Here is a 9,160-nt window from a genome sequence, read left to right as displayed (position 1 = left end):
ACAAAACCTTATATTTGGCAGTTTTCTTATAAAATGTACAGGCTTCTGGCAACTAATACAGAAGGAAATGATCATCATTTCTACACTGCTTAGTTTTATGGTATGTTAAACTACTGATATACTGATTCAAGAAAAAAGCCCTCAGCACATCTCTTTGTGCTGACTGATTCTTAGAAAAGCTGATGGTACCAAGGAGTTGTAATACTGTACAGTAAGCTGTAATCTTTACTCATATTAGAATCCATTTGCTTTACTGTAGCATCTAGGCATTCCTTATCATACCAAATGCGTAGCAATTTTTCAAATACATGTGATCTTTATCATTCCACATGTTCTATTGTATGTAAGCTCGCTAATCACTGTGAAACATCTTCTCTCCCTAAAACCTGGAGGAATGGATTGCAAGGATATTAAGCCAAATCATTGTAAGTCCACATGCTGCCTGACACTTCAAGAGAAAATCCATTTAGTGGTCAGTGCAGTTTGCTGAGCACTGATATAATCTGCTTGACGCGGAAAAAGCAATTTTGACTTCTGGGGAGCTTCTAACCAGACTTAAAGTTCCCAGTTTGTTTCAGAAGCAGAGGAAAAGCAATGAATTGGTCCACATTTAAAATATTTGGCTCTCTGGGACCAGATCTCCAACAGTAAACAGGGTGTCCTAGATGTTTTCTGAGCATCAAATAAAATCATTGCCCTGACAAGCCACTGATTCTGCCTAACAAACAGCAAATGGAAGGTAGGATCATGAAACAGGCGAAGAAATGTAAGCACCCCCTTCTGGACACATTGCCTTCATTAGAAGTAGCAGAAATACATGTTTTCAGGTTTTCACAACACAACTACTCCTCTTCTCCATCCGGTCTGTATACTTGTGCTGACCTGGTGTGCTGCACATTTGTAAGGATGTACAAACAGTTCTTTTCAAAAGGGGAGCTTATAAAATAGATGCTGCTGAGTAGTGTGGAAACATAGTCCACCGCTGTGTACTGAACACAGATCTCTTCAGCCTGACCAGACCTTAAGCACATACCTTACCTCCTTCCCTTCTACAAATACTAGGAGCCAAGCTGCCATTTCCCTCTTCTCAGGCCTCAGAAAAACAGCCACACACCAGCATGGTTAGATATAGCTAAGTCAATTTTATTGCCCAGAAAGCCGTACTTTTATAGCAGACAGACAAGGGTGTTTGAAAATCACACACACTAATTGGAGGAAAGCTACTGCAGTAACAACCCTAAAACCCCCCTTCAAAGCCGCAAGCCATTCACTCTTTTCCTAGAGGTGTCCTTGTTTCTCATGCTGTTTATCCAGCTCCACAGCTGCTGCTCTGTGAAGTCCTTATCTTGCTCCATAGCTGCTGCTCTGTAAAATCCTTCTTCTATTCCCACATGCACCCTTGTTTAAAGTACCTGGAATTTCTGGTCAATTATCCTTCAAAAAACTTCCAAGGTTGGCATTCAAACAGATACAAATAGGAACAATAGATGTTTTGCCTTATAAATGTTTATTCAAATGCACACATATGAGCATAATGATGTTTGTGTGGGTTCACATACTATTATATGCACATATGAATACTACTGTGCGGCTATGATATAAATCACATAATGATACAAACTTTTGACCCAGTGGGAAGATGAACGCATTTCACTTTCCTGTTTTAATGGTAAAACAGTTGTGACTTAAAGGGCACTCAGCACAACACTGCTCAGATCTGCATCACTTGTGAGTGACTCTATAGTACAGCTAGCTGGATGTGTAAGTCAAATGATCAGTAATAGAATTTGAGGTTTAGACCAGCACAGAGGAAATACACAAAGTCCTGGATTCAAAATGCTCAACCAATCAAATTTGTTTAAGCTGGTAACTTGCTGTAATGACAACATATCACAGCAGCTATGGTTATCTCTACAGAGATAACATCGCACCATTTGGGAGCTGTTTTGTTTTGACTTTTTTTTTTCCTCCCCTATTCCATTTACCCGTATTAACAGTTGTTTCTTTAGGGACACCTGCAGCTTCACTCTTTTGTGATAATGCATAGGCATGTGTGGCTTTGAGAGCTATTTATGTAATATTTCCATTAACAAGCCGTAATTAAACCATCTAATTAAAAAAGCAGTAATCTATTTAACAGCATTTTAATTTTATTTTTTTATAGGATGCCTAGCAGAACAGTGATTAAGTTCCTCTGTTAGATGAGCATTATGGCTTTTCATAAGGCTCCTAATTATTCAACACAAAATGTTAAATAAATTAAATTAAAGACATAATTTTATTTCTCTGGGAAAAAAAAAAAAAAAGAAAAAAAAAAGAGTAAGAAAAAAAGAAAAAGGGGAACAACAAAATACAAGAGAGTAAAAAACTGCTCCAATATATCCATTAATATAGTAGGGATTATTTTTAATGTGTTGTGTATTTAAACCTAGACAAAAACTGATTAGCAATGTAAAGTATGTGAATAAAATATTGCACTTACTAGGCAAACAAATAGGTAGCTGTATTTTTATTTCCAAGAGGCACCCACTAGTGGAGCATAGGAACAGCCCTTTTGGCTCAGAGCAGTGATCCCCCAGCCCAGCACACTGCTCCCAGCTGGGACAAAAGAAAAGGCTGTCCAGGGAGATGCACAGCCCTGGTCTCTTCTCTCTCTGTTCCACTTGAGTTTCCTCAGCATTCACCTCTGCTGGATGGGGATTCTAGACTGTACATCCCGTCTATTCCCTTCAGCATCCATTTACAGATCAGTCAGCTGGGGATTTTTCTAAATCCCATGCTGAGCCTGATTGAGCTCTCTTCTTCTGGAGCCTGCTGGGCTAGCAGCTTCCAGAATTTCCCTATCCTCTCAGTAGCAGTATGCTTTCTTTCTGTTTTAAAACTGTTGTCTACTAGTTTTTGGCCAGTGCTCTTTGTTTCTGTTATTGCAGAATTTAGTGAAAAACAATACTGCATTCACCTTATCTGTGATCTGTATCTTATCATAACCCTATCAGAAATACTCATTTTCTTTCAGTTCAGAAATGAAATTCTGTTTATGCGCTAACATCAGCAATACCTTTCTCATCTCCATTCCTTGTATTTCAAACTGAAAGACTAAGAACGGACTTAATTTCTCTATATAGCAAAAAATGCACATCCTTTAATGTATTTGCTCAAGTATCATTTCCATCTCTGAATTTAAGTGAACATCCTAGAAATGTGGGGTTGAGGTACACAAAAACAGGCATCAGTGTTATGAAATTGAATACACACATAACGAAAGGTGCCAACAACACTGAATTTCTTCAGGGAACAGAACCAAATTCTTAATAGCTTTTAAGATTTTCTAGGGACCATCACGCTAGCATTGCTAGCTGTCAAGAGAAAACAACAACAAAAAGCTCAACAAAATAAAATCACAGTCAAAGTCCATATAACTGTTGTAATTTAATGCAAAGGACTCACACTGACCTCTAAGTGTGACTAATTCCAAAAGCACATTTTAGGATGAAGACTGTAGAATTCCTCCTATTAAGAACACCATGCTACAGAGATCCCATTTTCATTTTCCAGTTACTTTTCCTAAGCATGACCACCTTCACCAGTGTTTCTCAGGTTGACTCCCTCTACCCTCATTCATTTGCTTTCACTAGGACTAAAGTTTGTGAGAGCAAAAGTCAATCAGCAAAAATGGAGTGCTATTCCCAAGAAGGAAATTTTAGCCTTTGCTCTGGCTCAACAGAACAAATTTGTACTCTGCTGAGACACTTCCGTACCTCTGGGCTTGGGGTTTTGGTTTTGTTTTGCAAAATTTGTAAGAATTAACTGTCCTACAGGAAAGCTACCTATCTAAATTTCTTAGTCACATCATTCCTGATAAGGTGGAGCTAGGTGTTTTAATTTCAACAGGCTCTTAAAGATCCCATCACCAAGGGACTCCTTGTGTGGCCTCACCCAGAAAGACCAGCCATAGGCTGGTCTGGGGCTCTGGGTGTTGGATTAGAAGAGAGCTTTTAGCTGTTGCAAGGCACAGTATCACAGCACACACGCGGTCTCAGAGCCAACAGTCTCTCCCACATTTTCTAGTCTGCCCTGCATTTTACACAAAAACAGCATGGAGGAGGAGGAGGGATCAGCCTAATCTAAATGTAAATCAGAAGGGGAAGAAAGAAAATGGACAAATAGGCACTAAAATGAGAATTTGTGGGAGCGAAGCACAGTTCCCCATTTCAAATGTATTTATAGACCTGTTTGGTTTGGACCCAAATCTTTTGCTGTTGGTGTTTGCCTCATTGCCAACTCCAACAATAACAAACAAATTAGGCCAAAGGAGGATGTTTGCTGTTCAGTCTGAACACAGAGCAGAGATACGTAAAATGAGATTGTGTAAAGCACAAGTTAGTGAAATGAGAAAACAAGAATGAAAATATTTATCATTTAATTTGTTGTTAACATTCCTCAATCAAAAGCCAGAATGTAGCGCTTGTGTCTTCTCCATCTCTGGAAGTGGTATGGCTTCCCTTTTGCTCTTTCCACAGGCAGGAGATATTTGAGGCTGTCATGTGGGAATTCTCAAGTGGTATAAGATAGGGTGCCAGGGGAATCATAGAATAGTTAAGGTTGGAAAGACCAATATGTTTATCCAGTCCAATGTAACAATTCTAGACCACGTCTCTCAGTTTCACATCAGATGGTGACTCCACCACCTCCCTGGGCAGATTATTCCAAAACTTCACCAGAACCTGAGACACACACCCAGACTCTCAAGGAGCAGTTTCATGTGCCTCACCCAGGCAGCAGGAAGTTAGGTTGTGGATGAACACTTCAGCTCTCAAGCAGTTTTAGAGATCTTGGGCTGACCAGCAAGGGTCTGAAAAAACATCAGGCTCTTTAGTGGTTCTTTAACACCAGACAAAGCAAACAGTACAAGAGATGCTTACATGTAGCTCTAACTGAAGAAGTCAAATCAAATCAAATGCTGAACTTGTTTAAGCATATGGAATTAAGGATGCAAATGTAATTATTGACAGATCCCTACTCTCCTTTACAAAATAACAGCACACCTTAATTAAGACTGATCCACCTGCTTGAACACAAAACCCTAGGCACAAATTCATATTTCTCAATATGAGCTCCCTGATACCAAATGAGTGGCAGGTTAGTTTCTGGTTCAGCCTAGGTCATGATGCATGTTGCAATCTCTATAGAGGAAGCTTCTGCTGGACACCTCCTGCACAAATGAATCTCACTTTTTTTCATATGAATAGGACCATGGAAGCAACACGCAAAGCTTCACAACTGCTCTGTATGAGCATTTACTTGTTCCTCCAGGGAAACAGGTTTGGTATGAAACCACAGAAGATAAGGCTTATCCAGCACTTTTCTGTGTTCTGCTCCTAGACAGCACTGAATTGATTGCAGCAGAGAGCGCCTGCAAAAGGCATGGGCCTGCTGTCAGCTGCTGCTCAGGTAGCTCTAACAAAGTACACTGAGATGTGTCCAGCATACCAATGATAAGGACACTTCTGCAGGTAGTGCTGCCTTATCTGAAAAAGAGAGTGTTTCCTTAGATTGGAAGGTTGTGATCTCAAAATTCTCTTTATTTCCTTTTTCCTACCAAAACAAAACACGTATTTGGTGAAAGAAATAAAATCAGAAATTGAATTTACTTTTTCCTTATCATATAAATATGCATATATATTTATTATTATTAGAAAAGACAGGCAACAAAAACCTAACCAAATCATAATATGACAGTATCAGCTATTCCAAATTGTCCAAGATAACTCAAAGCCAAGAGTACACAGTACCTACTTATGTCAGAGATCTGTTCATACAGCTCACACACTTACAAATCTAATCTCACAAATTACTTTCAAGAACAGTTCCTTGTTGTGGCACTAGACTTGTCCAGGTCCCATTGTTAGATGATTGATGTTCAGTGTGGCACTGCCTCCTCTAACAGTACTGGAAGGATCTTCAAAGGTAATGGTTTGCTTCTTACCTTGTGATGGTTTCACACTGTTGACTTCAATTAGATATTGTAGTTTGAATTGATGTGATGTGAAGTTAGGTCAGAACTGCTTCCCTACAAGGATGTTTAGACACAGTACAATGAAAGAAATGCAGGTTAAACACCAGGAAATAACTTTATAACAGTAAAAACATTTTATAGGAACAGTCTGCCTGAGAACACTGCGAAATATCCAACTGTGGAGACTTTTAAGTATGGGTTAGAAAATAGTTTTCATGCATAGAATAGATATGTGAGATTCTGCATTGGGGCAAAAGGTGCGATTGTATTTCCAAGGTCCTTTCCAGGATCGTGTTTGGTTTTTGTTTTTTTTTTTTTTTTTTTGTGATTAGCAGTTTGTGTTAACAATATTTAAATAAGTTGGATAACAATTTTAACAGTAAGTCATATGTCATATTTGACATTTGAAATTTGATCTATTACACTTGTAGGTTGATTTGTTCTCCCTAATTCTTCCTGCACTGCTTCGTTGGCCTAAACCTTACAGACCTGTATACAAATCAGATTAATTAATTTCTTTTCAGAATCCTAGGGAGCTATCATTTTAAGACCCAGCAGTGCAACATTTGATTTACTTCATGAAACTTCCTTTTTATCCAGTAGCGGGGAATGAAAATATGTCAGCAGTTTTACATCAAAGAGAACATCAAGGGGAAAAAACATCCATACAGCTAGCTGGTTCTTTCTCAATCTCATTCACATACTTAGGTGAAAAAGAAAGGCCAAGGAAGGAATTTTCAGATGAGAACTAAAAGTTACATAACTCTGGAAGAAAGATGAGATATAATGAAGCTTTTATGCTGCCAAAGTCAGGAACCCTCATAGAAGTCAGAGATGAGTTTGGAAGTTGTAATTATATCACTACATTGCTCAATATGAAGTCTTCCTTTTCAAATATACTGGTATTAAACACGTCAGAAACAGGAAATGAAACAGGTGGCACATAAAAGGTGAAATGGATTTGTCAGGTTTCATTGTGAAAAAATGTGAAATACAAAATGAGTAGAGGAGAAGACCTAAAATAGTAATGAAGTATCAGCAGTGTTAGATAAATAGTTTGCTTGCTTGCTTTCCTCTTATTTTTTTCTCTTTCAGAAAATGTTATTTCTTACATTAATAGCTCACAAGGTGTATTAATTCTGTTAAACATGGTTCCTGACCGTTACTTTATAATACTATTATTTTTGAAGACAGCTTTTAAGTGAGTTTATTAAATTCCTGTGTTGCTGTTGACATTATTTCTACAAAGGAAATTAAACCTTACATGTGAATTTCATCTACTTCTTTAGAATAAAAACACAAGATAAAAATCAAATCAATCTTGCTCCTAGAAACTCTGGACAAATCCAAATGTGTGTTATTGTTGCAAACTTGAGCTAACTGAATGCACTCAACACGAAACAGGAACAGCCAACATTTTGCATCTATCACAAATGATTGTGCATTACAAGAAGTTTTCAGTCCTACCTAGACTTGAGAGAAGGGTACAGTGAAATCTGAGTCCTGCTTGCTTGGGGAAATAGGGGAAGAAGGGGAGAGGAGGAACAAGAAAGAAATAAAGGGGGAGAAACTGTCAAGCCTACATACTAATACATGTTTTGAAGAGTACTGCATACATAAAGAATTAGACATGCAAAACCAGAGGAGAATGTATGAATGTGCAGGAATCAGAGCAACATCTTTCTACTTACTTTCTCAGAGTTGACAAAAAGAGCTTTATACTTGGACATTACTAAATGTAAAATCTATTTCCCCTCAAATTAATGACACAGAAAATACTTCATGCTGGAGCCTAAAACATAAATAGGACTTTATTCCATATGCACTCAGAAAGAAAGAATGATCATAACATCAGCAGCACAGCTAATACCCAGCTCACCATACCTACTGCCATCGCCTATGCAAGATATGCATTATTGACTTTGCTGTTATTGCTTTTCTAGGATGTGAGATGCTGTTGAGAACTGCAAAAGTGTCTTACTTTGGTTATTTTGGAGGGGCTATTTGTTTCATAACTAGTTGACAACCGAAGCAAAGAAGCTTTCAGAGCAAGAATGATTCTTCAGCAGTGTTTGCACAGGATCTGGCACAGCAGGTCCAGGGTTCAATTAGATTGCTTGGAGGTACAGAAATGCTACATAGGGTGTTAAGAATTATGTGCAAGTAACACCCACAATATTCCTCAAATGCAGATTGATCACTAAGTTTCATTAGTGTTAATGGTTGCTACCTACAGAGAAAAATTTATTACCTCAAGCCAAATACCTTTTATTTACATCTTTGAAAAATAATAATGATGGAAAGTAACAAAGTAAAACACAATAGTAAGTATGTGACCCAAGCGTGTTTTCAATCACAAACTGCCTGAACTCATCCACATAAAATGACAACTGTGTCTGAAGATGACAGAAAAATTGTGATATTTTCCTAGCTTTATACTCCAAAAATCACATTGTACCACATTCCAATACTTATCCTGGGTCCATAGCTGAGCAACTTTTCTATATTCAGCTACCACAGATGTAGCAGAAGGAGGCCTGTGATTTGAGCCTAGGTGTTATGTCAGAGATGAGAAATATCTAGCCAATGACCTATTTATTTAAAAGCATACATGGTAGGTGTAAGGTGGAATGATACAAAAATGATAACAGCTATTCAAAAGGTTATTTACAAGGAAAACTCACTGATATGGACGCCTTCTCTGGGAAATGCTGAGGCAATCTCCACCAGGGAGCATTCTCAAAGAGATGCTGCCCTAGTGCTGGTCAGCCTTTAAATGAGGTCTAGAGGAGGTGGAGTCAGGCTCCACCCCTTCCAGGAGCACAGCTAAATTACTCTCACCTGTGCTCCCACAGCCGACACTTGCCTCAGCTGATTAATCAGAGGTTCCCACTGTGATTACCAATTTCCCATACAGTAGGTAACAGAAGGGCCAGCATATTTATTTTCCTATCACTTGGCCAAATAATTCCAACGCTCTAAGATAAAACTAATTTTACTCCTGACAGAGAAGTGGTTAAAAAAAAAGTCAATTGAAAACATCCCTTATAATCTTAATGAAGTAAGAGGAGATAATAAAGAATGCATCCTTATCAGAATAACACAATTAAGCAAATTCAGCTTGCAGCAGTGCATTACTTTGCA

Source organism: Coturnix japonica, chromosome 3 (genome assembly GCF_054131305.1).
Source record: "Coturnix japonica strain WE chromosome 3, WE-NBRP24, whole genome shotgun sequence".
NCBI classification, from domain to species: Eukaryota; Metazoa; Chordata; class Aves; order Galliformes; family Phasianidae; genus Coturnix; species Coturnix japonica.
Note: the sequence above shows the minus strand (reverse complement) of the source record.